Here is a 17,726-nt window from a genome sequence, read left to right on the forward strand (position 1 = left end):
ATTTAAATCGCCGCTTCATTTTCCTATGCCGGGTAGTCTAATCTATATGCCTCTGTCGCCAGAGGCATGTAGTCTAGACGTACCCAAGAACAGGAAGAAAGGAGAGGCAGAGAAGAAGCACTAAAAACCTTTCACTGAAAGGCATTGTTTGCAAATGCTACTATCATTCAGTCATATTTCAGTACTTGTACTGATGCTGACCACCACCTTACTCCAGCATGTGACTCAGCACTAAGGAGGAGGGAGGAGTGAGGGCTGAGAACAAGGACTAGCATCTCTCCTAGCACCCGCCTTGAAGGAAAGACCTTTGCCCTGCTGTTGCTGCACCATCTTCTGGGTAAAAGGCCTACCCTATTAGGACTAAGAACTTTCAACTTCAGGTGTGGCCTTCAGCCATTACCAGGGGTGCGCATAAAGCCAGAAGACGGCTGCTTGCAGCAGGCCAGGGCAAAGGGATGAGCCAAAGGGGGCTGCCCTTTCAATGGAACCTTCCAGGGCACGGTGAGGGCATGTGTTATGGTGGTGGTTTGTGTGATATAGTATAATTTTTTAGTGTGTTTGTGTGTGCTGGTGAGAGCAGCACATTTGTTATTTGTGTGGTGGCTTATTTAGTTCCTAATGAGAGCAGGGAGGGGAAGGGAGGTAAGGGTTCTTGGTGAGAAGAAGTTCCCCCTATCTGCCCACACTGAAGGTCAAGGAAGGGTTGTGTATGGTGTTTTCCTTTTTCGTTACATGTTGTGGCACAGACGGAGTGGCTAAGGGGGAGGGGGAGGGTTAAATAAAGGTTTCAGAAGTTATCCTGTTGACTGCATTCCCAGTATTCCCACTAAACCCTCTGTTAAGACAATTGGAAATCTCATATCTACATGGATAGATTTCAGCTGCAAATTCCCATTAGCAACATCAAACATTTGTGAATAAGAAAGGATTCTTCCATTGTTAAAATGTGGATGTATCTAAAGTAATAGCTTCAATAAAAGTGGAAGAAAGTATGTGGAAGTGGATAAAATGTTATGGATCAGATTTCATAACTAATGAACAGGTGATATATTAGAAAATATCCAGGCTCTAATCTCTATGATTCTTGATTCTCTGAAAAATCATAGTACACTTGGAGAAGAGATTACTTGTCTTTTGTGCATAATTTACATGCAAGTCTGCAGACTGTTGCTTGTTAGACACGTTTTACAATGGAATAACAATAGGAAAATACAGTGATTTAGGGGGAGGGTTTTGGGAAGGGAAGGAGAAATGAGCTTAGGGCTGGGGTATGTTCTCTAAAGTCAGATGTATGGTTGGACTGTGATTTCCAGTTTTTGGGGGGGGAAATGTATGTTTCTTTCTTTTTATATATGTAAATTCATAGACTTTCAGGTCAAAAGGAGTCCTTGTGACCATCTAGTCTGACATCCTGCATATTACAGGCCATAGGACTTCACGAACTCCCTCCTGAAATGTATCCCTAAACTCTGACTGAATTAGTGGAGTCCTCAGATCAGGATTTAAAGACTGCAAATTTACAGAGAAATTACCGCTTATACTTATTTAAACCTGCAAATGACCTGTGCCCCCTGCTGAAGAGAAAAGGAAAGAATCCCAGAGTCTCTGCCAATCTGACCCAGGGGAAAATTCCTTCCTGATCTCTAATACAGTGATCAGTTAGACCCTGACCATGTGGGCAAGACCCACCAGACAGATATACCTGGGAAACAATTCTGATAGTAACTCAGAATCAGATGTTGGGGATTTTTGCTACTGGTTGTCACTGACGGACAACGTACCATCACACACAGACCCATTACGCCATCCACTCCATAAACTTATCAAGGTTATTCTTGAAGACAGCTGGGTTTTTTGCCTCTTTTGCTTCCCTTGGAAGGCTTTTCCAGAACATCACTCTTCTGATGGTTAGAAATCTTCATCTATTTTCAAGCCTAAACTTATTGATGGACAATTTATATACATTTGTTCTTGTGTCCACATTGACACATGACTTAAATACCCTCTCTTTCCCTGATGTGTTTCTATATGATGCATTTATACCGGGCAAATATATCTCCCCTCAGCATTCTTTCGATTAGGCTAAACAAGCTAAGCTCTTTGAGTCTCCTCTCTTATGATAGGTTTTCCTTGGGATCTTCCTAGCGTCACTTCTCTTTGGCTGTTCCCATTTGAATTCATCCTTCATGAACATGGGAGGCCAGAATTGCACATGCTATTCCAGATTTGGTCTCACCAGTGTCTTGTATAGTGACGCTAACATTTCCCTGTTTCTACTGGAAATACCTTACATGTTGCATCCTGGAACTGACCTAGCTTTTTTCACAGTCACATCACATTGGTGGCTCTTAGTCACTCTGTGATCAACCAGTAAACCCATGTCTTTCTCCTCTTCTGTCACTTCCAACAGATAAGGACCCTAATCTATATCAAAAATTGTTATTGTTAATTCCTAAATGTATTGCCTCCGACTTTCCACTATTAAATTTCACTCTATTTGTAATGCTCTGTAGTCTAGAATGATGCTTGTTCCTGCTCTGAGTGCAGGGGACTCTTAAAGTCCCTTCCAGTTCTATGATTCTATGATTCTGCTCCAGTTTTCAAGGTCATCTAGATCTCCTTGTAGGATATTATGGCTCTCTCATACCTCCCAATGTTGTATCATCCACAAATTGTGTTAGTAATATATAAATAAATTTTGTCAGTATTAAAAATGTTCAATAACATTAGTCTTAAGATGAATCCCAGAGGAACCACTAGTAACCACCTTCCAGCCTGATAGTTCACCTTTTATTATGATCCATTGTAGTCTCCTGTTTAGTCAGTTTCTTATCCAGCTTCCAATTCTCATATTCTCCAGTTTAACTAATAATTATCTTTCTGAAATCAAGGTAGATTAGATCTACTGCATTTCCTTTGTCTGAAAAATCAGATATCTTTTCAAAGGAAGGAGATCAGGTTGCACAGGCATGATCTACCTTTTAGAAAACCATGTTATATTTTATCCTAATTAGTGTTCACCTCTGTGCCTTTCACCACTTTCTCTTTCAAAATCTGTTCCATGACCTTTCATACAATTGAGGTGAAACTAGCAGGCTTGCAGTTTTCTGGGTCACTTCCTCATCCTCTCCTTAAAAATAGGAACCATATTAGAAATTCATAGCACACAACCCCAAGTTTACAGCATCATTAAATGTCCTTGCTATTGGGGTTGCAACTTTGTGTGTTGGTTACTTTAATATTCTTGGATAGCGATTATCTTGGACTCCTGATTTAGTCTCATTAAGTTTCCATTTGACTTCTACCTCAGATGTGGTAATTCCGACTTTCATATCATTATTGCCATTAGTCACTCAGGGCATGTCTACACTAGGAAATTATTTTGAAATAACTAAATTCTAAATAATAACTCCCAAAATAACTATTTTGAAGTAACCTTATTCCCCAAGGAAAGCGAGAGTACAGATTTTGAAATAAGTAGCCTGTTACTTAGCTTCCAGCAAACAAATCACCCTTCTGTTCTTTGGATATTTAAATGGCTTGTGGCACTTTTGCAGTTCTACAGATATTAATGCCAGTGTCTTGTTCAATAAAAACAACAAAGAAAATAACCAAAGACCCAAAGAAACACCAAAATAAAATCAGAACACCACACATATACCTCCCCCAGAGTATGTAAACACTAGCCCCCTAGTTCGAACTAGGGTGGCTAATGCAGGCATTCAAACTTGCAAATGAAGCCTGGGATTTAAACATCCCGGGCTTCATTTCAATGTTCCCGGGCGGGTGCCATTTTTAAATCCCCTTATTTCGAACTGACTGCCCGTGGCTACATGTGACAGTCAGAAGTTAATCCGAAATAAATCCTTGGTTCAGATTAACTGTTACTGAAGAAAGAAAAACACATAAGACAGAAAAAAACATGCAATATTCATAAAAAATCATAATGCCCTTAAGGACTTGCTCACACTCAAACTCCCATAGGGTATGTCTACACTACCCCGCTACTTCGAACTAGCGGGGGTAATGTAGTCATCTGCAATTGCAAATGAAGCCTGGGATTTGAATTTCCCGGGCTTCATTTGCATAAAGTCGACCGGCGCCATTTTTAAATGCAGGCTAGTTCGAACCCCGTGCCGCGCGGCTCTGCGTGGCTACACGCGGCACGGAGTAGCTAGTTCGGATTAGGCTTCCTCATTCCATGAGGAGTACAGCTAGTTTGGATTAGAAGCCTAATCCAAACTAGCTACTCCGTGCCGCGTGTAGTCGCGCGGCACGGGGTTCGAACTAGCCGGCATTTAAAAATGGCGCCGGCTGGCTTTATGCAAATGAAGCCCGGGAAATTCAAATCTCGGGCTTAATTTGCAATTGCGGATGACTACATTACCCCCGCTAGTTTGAACTAGCGGGGTAGTGTAGACATACCCATATATACCTCTACTTGCTGCTCCTTTGCCATATGTATATGGCAAAATTGTGTAGAGAGTTGAATAAGTGCCGTTTGTACATATATAAATAATTAGATTTGCCTGTGAAAGGAGATGGCAACTGTGATGGAATATTCTATAAATGGGAAATTCAATTAAGTCTTCCTTTGGAGCAATGAGGTATTATACCATTGCAGCATAGGGAAATTCTGTCCTGAAGCAACCCCTAGGATGAAAAATGACTTGACACTTTTTTGTATTAAGATGTGGAATGGAATATCTTTTTTAAAATACTTATAGCTACTCAATTTCCATCCTTTGGATATTGCACATGTAGGTATAATCCATATTTTTTTTCATGGAATGATGTTGGTTCTGTGTTGTGATTTATTGAGCTAAGGGTTTGGCTTGTTTAAAAACCTATTTCAAATGATAGTTGCATGGCCATACAAAAAGTCATGAAACTATTAGAGATGTGATTTATTCTAAAAGGGGAGCAAAGGAGTAGAATTAAGAATCTAGAAAAACAATGTATAAATCTGATGGGGAATTTACTTGAAAACTGTACTCAACAAATGACACAACATGGTATTACCAGGATTGTGCTTTTACAGAAACCATCTTTTGGATTAGATAAAAAATTGTTTACTTTCATCTTTTAAATATCTTGTGGCACTTTTGCAGTTTTACAGGTATTAATTGCAGTGTCTGGGCCAACTTGACTAAGTTCCATTTTGGATAATTGCATTTTGTCAGTTTAAATTCTATTATAGTTAAAAATGGATAAACTATTATTTACTTTGTCTCTCAAAAATCAATAGCACTGGTGGCTGCCGTATTCTACTGTGTAGGTGGCTGTATTTTAATAACATGTTTGATGTTAACCCTTTTTTATACAGAAACAAATCTTGTTGCTAAAAATTGTCTCATTGACTTCAGTGGTATGAGCGTCCTGTGACTTTAGAAGCAATGAATTCTATGCATATAATGAACTGTTAAAATACATACAGCATAAACAAGTGAAATCATGTTTCAAAGCAAACATTGAAAACTGAATAAAGTATACAGCTAGAAGCATATTAGGACAATGTATGTGAAGCACTGACTCTCCTCACAGAACAATTAGAAATAATTTATTTTCTAGCCAGATGCTCCAACATTCTTTTGGGCCACTTAGGCAGTGCACAGGCCACACTCAGTACATGGGCTGCTAATGCCCGGAAGAGAATTCCCCCATCAGAAGGCAACTCTGTGTGGGATCTGGGAGATGCCCCCTTGTTGTAAGATGTTTAGGTGGGAGGGCTTGGCAGTGCTCTAACACAGAAGGGAATCTAGCACTTTCAACTTTATGGTATTTTAACAGCATTTTTCATTTTTGATTAGCATGATATCTTCAGAACAATGAAGATCTGATTATCTGAAACATCTGTTTTTAAAGTTACCTTTTTAGGGCTTGTTCTTAAACATGTAGGCATGTGTATCACTTCACTCCCATAAATAATCAAATGGATGCCAACAAGACTTCTCTACATAAGTGTTTGCACACGTTGTTTGCTGATCAAGCTGCTGTCTGCTGTCGTGGTTTTATTTTGCTTTTGTTTTGTTTTAATTCACAGTTTTCTCAATATATGCTATCCTTTGGAAGGTCAGTGACTAAAAGGAATTTTCAAATATTGTAAATTATGTGTGTGGGGGGGTGCACTGTGAAATTTGGTAGTGGAAACGAATGTGTCTTTATTTGCAAATTTTACATTGATGCTATAGTAGGGATTTTTTTTACTTTTTTTTTTTTTAGCAAAAAAGCATTAGCTTATGCTAAATTATAAAACTTCCCTGGAAATGATGGAGGAAGGGAGTTATTTCCTCCTCTATCTCACATAAAATCCCCTCTCCAAAATAAAAAAAATACTGTTTTAACATTTTGTCACATCACAAATTGCTAAGAGCAGAAACAACACTGGGTCAGCAAGTTTAGAGCCCAAGCAGGTGTCTGTAACACATTACTTCTTTCAGTCCCTGGAATTGGGGTTGGAACCAAGAAAAAAGAAGCCACAACTAGCTGGTAACATGCAATATAATGTTTATCACAATCTGGTCTTTTACATCATAGCTTTAGATTATATTCAAAAGATTACACTTAGCTGCAGGCTACAATAAGTGGCACAATTATGCTTCTCTCCTGGCTTTTGGCTCTGATAAGTACTTTTTAAAGCGGGTTTTGACAAATGGCATTCTCTGGAAGGAACAATTTAGACTAAACATACACATTGATGATTCCAAATTAATTGTAACCATTCAGAAGAAAGACCTGGGCATCATAGTCAACAACTCAATGAAAACATATGTTCAAATCACTCTGCTGGTCAAAAGAGCAAAAATGATGTTAGCCTCCATTTTATAATACACTTCTATAAATTGACTGTGCGCCCTTACTTTAGATACTGTGTTCCTTTTTGGATATCGTGTCTCAAAGAAACAAGAAAAGCCCACAGAAGGGCAATGAAAAATTAAAAGCATGAAAAACTTCCATGCAAGGGGAGAGTACAATGAGTGGGACTACTTAGTTTATATAGGAATTGAATAAGATTTGACACAATAAAAGTGTATAAAAGGAAGAGGGAAAAGAGAGAAGGTCATTGGAGAGTGAGTTCCTATTAATATCATGAGCACAAATGTTTGTCATCTGAAGAAGTGGGTTGTGCCCACAGAAGCTTGTGATACTATTTATATATTTTTGATAGTCTCTAAGGGCCTCCAGGACCTTTTTTAAAATGTTTTTTTTTTTTTTAGTTAAAGAAGGTCTTCCCTCTGAGACTTCCTATTACTATGTTTCCCTAACACAAACTTATGTAGATATTGGCATACAGTATAAGCTCATTAAGTTTGCAGATGATATCAAGCTGGGAGGGGTTGTAAGTGCTTTGGAGGATAGGGTCATAATTGAGAATTATCTGGACAAACTGGAGAAATGGTTTGAGGGAAACAGAAATTTTAATAAGGACGAATGCAAAGTACTCCACTTAGGATGGAACAATCAGTTTCATACAGAATGGAAAGTGACTGTCTAGGAAGAACTACTGCACAAGCTAAATATGAGTTAACAGTATGACCCTTGCAAAAAAAAAAAAAAGCAAACATGATTCTAGGATGCATTAAGAGGAGTGTTGTGAGCAAGACACGAGAAGTCATTCTTCCACTCCACTCTGCACTGATTTGGTCTCGGAGTATTGTGTCCAGTTCTGACTACCACATTTCAAGAAAGATGTGGCGAAGGTCCAGAGAAGAGCAACAAAAATGATTAAAGGTCTAGAAAACATGAACTATGAGGGAAGACTGACAGAACTGGGCTTGTTTAGTTTAGAAAAGAGAACACTGAGTAGGGGACATGATACAGGTTGGACCTCCCTGGTCTGGTACCTTTGGGACCTGACTGGTCCTGAATGAGGGAATTTGCTGGACTAGGAGAGGTACCCCGCTGCCGGCTTCCTCCTCTGCCTCTGTCTCCGCTTTCAGCTCTGACTGGTCACCCTGCTGATGGTCCCAGCTTGGTGAGCTGCTATGAAGCTCCAGCCCAGCTCCTCTGCCAGGCTGCCATTCCTGCCTCTCCACATCAGCCCACCACAGCCCAGTCCCCCTGCCTCACTGTCATGGGCCTAGATCTGGCTCCCATACTGAGCTGCCTCATGGATCCAGCTTTGGCTCCAGCTCACAGGCATGTGCAGCTCCAGCCTCCTGTCAGGATGCCATGTGGCCCTATCTCTTCTGCTGAGCTGCGCTCAACCCCAGCTTCCCTGCCAGCCCCTCTGCTGAATTGCTGCTAGCCCTGCTGGGCTCCCAAGGGGTCCCAGCAGGCAGCCCTCCTGCTGCCTGACTCCCAGCCACCACAGGGGCTCTCTGGCCTAGGAACATCCATTGCCCTGTTGGACCACAGATGTTGCCAAACCAGAGTCCTAGTTTAGGGATGTGTAACCTGTAGCAGTTTTCAAGTATTTAAAAGGGTGTCACGAGGAGGATGGAGAAAACTTGTTCTTCCTGGCCTCTGAGGATAGAACAAGAAACAATGGGCTTAAACTGCAGCAAGGGAGGTTTAGGTTGGACATTGGTAAAAACTTCCTAACTGTCAGGGTGGTTAAACACTGGAATAAGTTCCCTAGGGAGGTTGTGGGATCTCCATCACTGGGGATATTTAAGAGCAAGTTATATAGGCATCTGTCAGGGATGATTTAGTAGGTGCTTGTTCCTGCCGTGAAGGTGGGGGACTGGACTTGACCTCTCAAGGTCCCTTCCAGTTCCAGTATTCTGTGATTCTATGATTCCGGTGAAACCAAATGGTTAAAAATTCTAAACTAATAAAAGGAAATACTGCACACTTAGGCCATTTAACTCACAGCCACAACATTTTAGTGAAGCAAAGTGATTAATAGGATTAGACTGGGTAAAATCTTTAGGGCTGTGTCTAGACTGGCCAGTTTTTCTGGAAAATCAGCCGCCTTTCCGGAAAAACTTGCCAGCTGTCTACACTGGCCGCTTGAATTTCCACAAAAGCACTGACTTCCTACTGTAAGAAATCAGTGCTTTTTGCGGAAATACTATGCTGCTCCCGTTTGGGCAAAAGTCGTTTTGTGCAAAACTTTTGCGCAAAAGGGCCAGTATAGACAGCTAAGATTTGTTTTCCCAAAAAAGTCCCAATTGTGAAAATGGCAATCGGGGCTTTTTTGAGCAAAAGCACATCTAGATTGGCACAGACGCTTTTCCGCAAAAAGTGCTTTTGCAGAAAAGCGTCCATGCCAATCTAGACGCTCTGTTCCAAAAATGTTTTTAACGGAAAGCTTTTCCGTTAAAAACATTTCTGGAAAATCATGCCAGTCTAGACGTAGCCTAAAAGCGCCTAAGACCAGATTTTTGTATGTATATAGTCTTTATGGGAGTTAAAGTCCTAGGTGCTTTCAATTATCCTACCTGGTACCTATTTGCATTTTTTAGGAATCTCAATAACTTGAGAAATCTAGCCATAAGTGCCTAATGTCATATACAAAAGTGACTTCGATACTTAGGAACCCACATCTCATCAATTTTCCACAAGACTTGGAACCAGTAGATTGGTCTTGTTTTGCAATTCCTCTATTCTTTATGCAGTGATCCTTTATAACTGAAACAAGTTTAGTTTTTTTCCTCTATTCACTTCTCAAGTGACATTATCAGAACTCTCTATATATAAACAGCTCCAGTTGTACTATTAGACACTAATTACTGCATTAAATGAAAAGTATTTAAGCTGCAGAGTAAAAACAGTTAGAAACCACTAGAGTTAACACTACCTTTGCAACCTTAATTTTCCCTTTGTGCATATCAATATTCACATCATCACATACTATGTTTTCCACAGTGCCACAGCCTCAGTCAGTACACAGAATACACAGTGCTAACTTAATGAGCAGGTATTTACATTTTGTGATTGTTCCATGTGAGGCTCCATACCTCATTTACGGTGCATTATTCAAAACCTGTCTGAAGACAGAAATTTCTAAGTGACAGGTAACTGCTTTTACTGATATATATATATACACCCTGGATTCTGTAATTTTTACTCCAGTTTATCTGAAGTAGGTTTTATCCACAAAAGCTCATGACCTAATATGTATTAGTCTCCAAGGCTATGTCTAGACTGCAGGCTTCTTTCAGAAGAAGCTTTTCCAGAAGAGTTCTTCCAGAAAAATGTCTTCTGAAAGACAGTGTCCACACTGCAAAAGCACATTGAAAAAGCAATCTGTTTTTTTTTCCCCTAAAAATAGCATCCACACTGAATGGACGCTATCTCACATTTCAGCTCTAATTACTATGTACGGAGTAGCCACCAGGGCACCTGTGCTTTTTCCTCTTTCCTCTTCTTTTGAAAGAACTCCCTCTTCCCCATCCACACACAACTTTTTCTGAAAGAGTAGCTTCTTCCTTATAGAAGGAGGATTACCAATGTCAGGAAAAACCTTCTGCTCTTTTGATTTTCTTTCAGAAGAACATGATTGCAGTGTGGACGTAATTGAAGTTTTTTCAGAAAAACACCCGTTTTTCAAAAAAACAACAACTCTGTAGTGTAGTCATACCCTAAGGTGCCATAGGCCTGCTCATTGTTTTAAAGTTACAGACTAACATGGCTACCCCTCTGAGACTCAATGAAGATGTAGCCCTTGGACATCTTAGCTATTAAAGCAAGGAAGTTCCTACTGAGCACTTGAGAAGTGTGATTTTTCCCCAAAGGCTTACAATTTGAGTGCATTTTCACAGAGATGGCAGAATATCCTTGACAAAATGGCCACCCTTAGCCAAAGTTCTAGTCCCAACTTCAAAATGAGGGGACAATAGAGCTGTTCAAATAATGGTCCCCAGAATTTTGTAGTGTAGGAAAAAAAGTATAGCATTCTATAGACTTGTTCTCAGAAACAGCTGAAACATGGTAACTAACAATTTTGAAAAAACAAATTCAACCTAAGTCAGATGCTCTGTATGTCACATTTGAGCCCAAACAGTTAAAGATTAGTCAACTTATAAGCAATGAAAAACGAGATCTTATAATGGAAAGTATGACCATTTTAATCATAAGTGGCATTATCAACTTTATCTAAAACATATGACTACATTACCTAGTCCAGCTAAAATAAAGATGTTTGCAAAGAACTTGTGTGATGCCTGTGGACAAAGTAGCATCAATTATTGCATTAATATCATTCGTCTTTATCAATTCAGAATTGGCCTCTTCTGAAAAATAAGTATGTCTTTGTTGTTTTTGTAGAACATGTATTAGAAGTTTTTGGCTTGGGATTCCATAGTTTACCCAAAAAACCTATTTGTGAGATACACAAGCATAAAATGATATATAATCTATGGAAATTTTCTTAGCATATGACCAAATATAAAATTATCTATACTTTTAAATCATTTGTATAGTATTCTTACATACATTTTTTATGGATATATTTATTATATGTCCTTGGTATGATGATGCTTTCTAACAGCCTGATCCTGCAAATGCTCTGATTATCACTGTGATTTTCTTAAGTAGAAGCTACAGAGTATGATCCCTGCTCATTCCATAGCACTTGGGAGGTCCTTAGTATCAGAATGTATGAGTGTAAAAACTGTTTCTTGTCCTCTATACAGGACAATCTACAAAGGGCAGATTATGGTCACATAAGTGCCTATAGTTTCTATTCTACTGTCAAATGCATTATAACTCATTAAAGTGAATGTGACGAGGCTGACTTTAAACGTAGAAGAATCATTTTTAAAAAACATTGTCATTCTGGCATAAAGTCAATGATTTTCAAGTATATCAGCGGCTGGGAAGTGAGTATACAGCTACTAGTTCATTAGTAAAGTATGTCTCCAGACAGCTTATCTCTGAAACTGTCAAGTTGCAAAGATCATAGGTACAGAATCCTGTACAGTAGGTTCTAGCTGTTTTTCTAGTTTCCAGAGCTGAGGGGAGAGGAAGACTCCTTACCCTTTCCCTGAGTGATCCATGTAACAACTTAAAATTCCAAACAATATGTAACCACCAGTTGTAAATGTCAAAATATAACTTTCTCCTCCTGGTTTTTGTCAGGCAAAGTAACAAAATACTCTACTGGCCTGGAAAATTTTCTTCTTGACAGAGGCAGTGAAATGAAATTTACAAGCACTCATCTTGCCCACTTGTTTAACAGTTGTCAAATGTATGCAGTGTTTAGGCTTGAATCCTCTTTTGGAGCCTTATCCAAAGTTCGCTGATGTCAATGGGTGTCTTTGAGTTCAGCTGATTGATAAATGTAGTCTCCCACATGCCTCTTAAATTTACTGATTCTGAAGCTAATTCAGAAGGCTGAGAAAAAGCGAGGGATTAATCCATAGTGTTTAATCAAACTTCCACCCATGCATATTCTTTGCTTGCATGAGGCTATGTCTGCACTCTTCCGCAGAGATCTTCCGCAAAAACTTCTTGCGTAAGAGAGAATCCACATTGCATAGATGCTCTCTCAAAAGGAAACTGATTGTTATTTACAGAATGGCCACCAGGGCACTTATGCTTTTTTTGATTGCCTCTTTTTGCACAAAAAAAACCCTGTTCCCCGTCCTCACACACTTTTTTGCACAAGATCTCTTGCACGAAAAGGAGTTATTCCTCACAGAAAGAAGAATACCTATTGCGCAAAAACCCCTCTGTTCTTTCAATTTTTTTGGCGCAAAAACGTGCTTGAGGTGTGGATGCTCCATGAGTTTTTGTGGAAAAAACACAGTTTTTCTGCAAAAACTCTTTAGTGTAGATATAGCCTGAGAGAGCACAAGTCTTGTATTCTGTGCTGCAAACTGCTCCAGGACATGCAGTGTCAGGGCTCTTATGGCTAGGGGCTGATCAGAACACAGGAATTCTGATTCACAAAAAAATCAGTCTTTTGGAATGAGCTTTTGTTCTGCCGCAGAATGAAATAGAGACCCTTTGAAATTTTTCATGGGGCGAGGGGAGAATGAGAGAGAGAGAGAGAGAGAGAGAGAGAGAGTGACCTACCCCAGAATGGGTGTGAATTAAAAGTGTCCTAGTTTAAACAAATATAATCCTGTTTGAAGAAGATTACATTTATTCAAATTAGGAACCTTTTAGTTAGCACCCACAGCTGTCAATATGTAGCATGTGGGAGTTAAAACACACGTGGGAGCTGAAACAATACTTTGGTGCACACTGATATTCACGCTCTTGTAGTCTGAACTGTGGGGCAGTATAGATGTGTACATCTCAGGTATGAGAGTTTCTGAACTCAAATATCCAGAAATATTTCAGAATTAGTTTGTGGTCATCCATGACGAGGCTCAATTATCATCACTTTCAAGGCAAGGTAATGGACCCAATTAGTCAAAATCTACTAGCTCTGGTCTCTGAGGGGAATGTGGAGAATGTTTTCCTCCTTGGGAGCCACGTCTGTGAGGGTTTGTTTTTCTGCTTTTCACTTGTGTGCGGCCCCCGACTGATTTTTCTGTGGGTTCTCCACCCCTGCAATATGAGAACTGCACTGAGGACTGAGAGGGGCAGAAGGTCTGTTAGGGCATGTCTACACTAGGAAATTATTTCAAAATAACATACCAAATCACTATTTTGAAATAGCTTGTCTACACTACACGGAAGCCGCAAAATTAGTCCGAGGTGAATCCTTTAGTGTGGATGCCCTACCTCGACTCACAGCCCCAGGAAGCACGGGGAAGTAATTACTTTGAATGACTCTGGGGAGTAGTTATTTTGAAATAGCAGCGGTGAAGCATCCACACTACCACTATTTTGAAATAACTAATTCAAAATAAACTTTATTCCTCGTGCAGAGCAGGAGTTGTTATTTTCACATAACCAGCCCCTGATTTCAAAATAATGGGCTTGGTAGTGTTCTTTTGAAATAAGAGGAGTTATTTTAAATAACCTTCTAGTGTAGATCAGGGCTTAGTTTGAAGATTTGTTTGGATTTTTATTTGGAATTGTTTGTGCTGCCCCAGAACAGGTGTATACTGCTACCTGACCTGGCTGGAGGCCCAAGCCATAGTGCACCTAGATAGGGAGTTGAGAGAAGATGCAAATGTAAAGAAGGTCCCAGGTGCCATAGATGAGTACCCCTGAAATGCTGTGCCCTCAAGTTGAGGATGCGCACTTTCACTATATGATTTCAAAAGAACCCATCATGAGCCTACCTGTGCAAATTCCAAAGCATTCATATTTTCTCTCTCCTTTGAACAAAAAATCGAAAGATCTCTTCATTATTCCTATACAGTATTTTCTGCATTGATTTCCAGTGCAAGACATTAGATAGTATCATTCATTAGCAGCACTATGTATTGGATTAGGAGTCGTCAACCTTTCAGAAGTGGCATGATGAGATTTACCTCATTCATTCTATTTATAGCTCTGCGTGCCACTGATACTTTTTAAAGTCAATAATAGTTCTTCTTACATTTCAGCAGCTTCATTAATAAATAAATTAAATGTAGATTTTACCATTTAGTGTGATCCTTGGCCTTGCTTTCCCTTATTGAGTTCTCTGATCTTGGGCTTGTAGTTTGATACTTTAAGCAGCACACAAGCCTCAGTCTCCAGTACCACTCTGCTGGTGATGAAGGCAGACAAACGGCAGCATGATCCCCTGCCACAGCATTAGCCCAGCAGTCCCACATCCAGCACTAGCAGCTGCCCCACAGCCATCCCCAGGAGCAGCTATCACATGGCCTAGCCCAGCTCCAGCCCTTCCCAATGCTGAAGCTGGGGCCACAGCTATGTGGTGACTTCTCAGCTGTTTTGAGTGGTGGCCTGGGCCACCTGAGGAGCAGCTGGCACCACAGCCACCATGCAGCCCTGTCCTTGCTCTGGCCATTGGAGGATCCACTGCCGTGGCCAAGTGGTCCTGAGACCACCCCAGCTGCCAGAGGAGCCGCTGCCATGGCCATATCGTCCAGGGCTGATGCCATCCACCTGAGGAGCTGTTGCTGAGGCCACACAGTCCCAGGCCAGCCCTGCTGTGTGGGGGAGGAAGGAGCTGAGCTCCTGCTGCATGTCACTCAAAATTGGTTTGTGTGCCATAGGTTGCCAACCCCTGTATTAGATTCTGAATTTTTAAAATAGAGAGAGAGAGAGATTTTCAATATTCTATAGTTTTATAAACATTTTTGGAGTCTCAAAACAACCTACACAAATGTATACATAATGTATCTAGGTGTATTTCTTATCTCTTGATTTACAATCTAAAAATCAAAATAAGTGGAATGTAATTCCCAAGTTCAAGGAGTAAAGGTGCACTGAGCTTATATTCAAAAGGAGAAACATTTCAGAACTCATCACATGAGGAAATGCATACACAGTCCTGAGGCAGTTTTTCATGCTACAACCATACATAACAATCTAAGATACCAATGCTGCAGTCCTCAGCAGTGGATTAATAAAGTCATAAATGTATGTTATATGTTAAGGCACTGAGCTGATAAAATAACTTTAAAACAACACATTCCCTATTCTACAGGAAGAACTCCTTATAAAACATGGCTCATAAAGTTAATCTCTTGTGATGTGGATCACATCTTGCAATCGTTTTCATATTAACATGCAAAGGGTCAAATCCAGTGGAGTTCACTTACATAGGACAGTGAACAATACTGATTTAATTAATTTAATATTGGATCAAATAAAGTTATGCAGTTAATTTACTTTCCCTTAATTATATCCATTACATATTTCCCCAGTAATTAAAGAACAAATAAACTATATATACATTTGACAATATTACAAAAAACAAGATTATACATGTACAGAATAGTTTAGTTATGCAATCATTTCATTGTTGCTTGAGTTTTTTTGAATACATCCCTAATGAATGGGTAGCGCAGACTAATTTTACGAGAAAATCTTAAACAGTGCAATTATGCCACTGTGCACGGTAATGTGAAAATGTTCACTATCCTTTAAAATTACCCCCCTTTTTGTTCACACTCACTTTCTCTTGTCTGTTCCAGAGGGGTATCCCTGTTAGTCTATAACTGAAAAAAAAATGTAAAAAAACAAAGAATGGTCCTGTAGCAGCTTAGAGACTAACAAAATATGCAGATGGTACCATGAGCTTTTATGGGCACAACCTATTGAAGAAGCTCATGATACTATCTACATTTTTTGTTAATCTCTAAGGTGCTGCAGGACCATTAGTTGTTATTGTTGTTTTTATTTTCTCATCTGTTCATTTGTCTTGCTTGCCAGATAAAACTATTTTTTCCACAAGTAAATTCAAACATAAAAGACAAATAGTGAAATTATGGTTCTGTGTGTTCATGGGTGTTTTGAGACAGACTTCAATAGGGCCAACGTTTCACCCAAAGTATCATGCTCATTCTTTTAGGTGTAAGGTACAATGTATCATGTCATCCATTGATTGGTTATGGAGCATGTACACTGATGTTACTGTATTCATGAAGTTTCATGAAGGTGCCACCAGTCCCAATTCATAATCTAATTCCCTACTCAGTTATCTAATAAACTCAAACCTTAAGGCCAGAAGGGCTCATCATGATCATCTGGTTTGATTTCCTGCATATCATAATACACAGAACTTTCTTGTGTCATGCAGCTGAGGAAGGCAAAAAATAAGCAAAAAGAAACACCAGAGTCACTACCAATCTGACCTGGGGATAATTCCTTCCTGGCACCCTAAGGATATGGGTGAGACTCACCAGCTAGATGTTTAGATAGAAATTCTTTTCCTACTAGTGTCTCACATCTGGCGATTGGAAATATTTGCTAATAGTGGATGGGGCCACATGCAACCTCCTTACAACAGCCCCTTCATATACTTATTAAGCTCAGTCTTGAAACAAGTTATGGGTTTTGCCCCTACTACTGCTCTTGGAAGTACACTGAAATTATATACCCACTACTGGCTCATTGCCAGCTGACTCAGGGCAAGGGGCATGGGCTAAGGGCCTGTTTAATTGCCCTGTAGATGTTTTGGGGTTAGGCTGCAGTCCGAGTTCCGGGATCCTCCCACCTCAAAGAGTCCTAGAGTCCATCTTTCAGCCTGAGCCTGAATGCTTTCACCACAATCAAACAGACCCTTAATCCAAGTTCTGTGAGCCTATGTATATAGGCGGAACCCTAAAGGGCCCATGACCAGAACCCTTGCAAAGAAGGTGAGGGCATGGTTTCACTCTCACCCAGCCAGCTGGGAGTGAGATGGGAAAAGTGGCTAACTACAGTGTTTACATAACCTTTAAGGCACTGATGGGATTTCTTCCCAAGCAGCACCTATCCCCAGGATCACTTTTTCTATCAATATTTCTTAAGTCCTAGTATCTTTTTCTTTCGAAATCTTAACGAGCCGTGCCACATGATGGGGTGGGTCTGTCTATTAGGTATAACTGTTTTAAGGGTCAGACTGCTTGTCACAACAACACTGAACAATTTCCTCTCTGAAATATCTAATTGTTAATAAATACTATGGATCAGATATTCAGGTGGTGTAAATTAGCATTGTTCTTTGGGTTTCCTTGAACTATGCCATTTTATACTATCGAGGATGTACCCTTGTGGAATTGTTGTATATGATCTAAAACATTCTCAGCATAAAATAACACGTATCAAAACATTTGTAAATTTGTAATTGCTCTTGGATGTCGTTAAAAAGGAAAAACAATGTTATCAATTAAATTAGTGTGCAGTACTTAACACAAGACAATATCATTCCAATTTATGAATAGTTCCCTTAGAATTATTTCTTTTTCATGTTTATATTCACTAGTGATGCTATTAATTGT

The sequence above is a fragment of the Pelodiscus sinensis genome, chromosome 5, assembly GCF_049634645.1.
Source record: "Pelodiscus sinensis isolate JC-2024 chromosome 5, ASM4963464v1, whole genome shotgun sequence".
Taxonomy (NCBI): Eukaryota; Metazoa; Chordata; order Testudines; family Trionychidae; genus Pelodiscus; species Pelodiscus sinensis.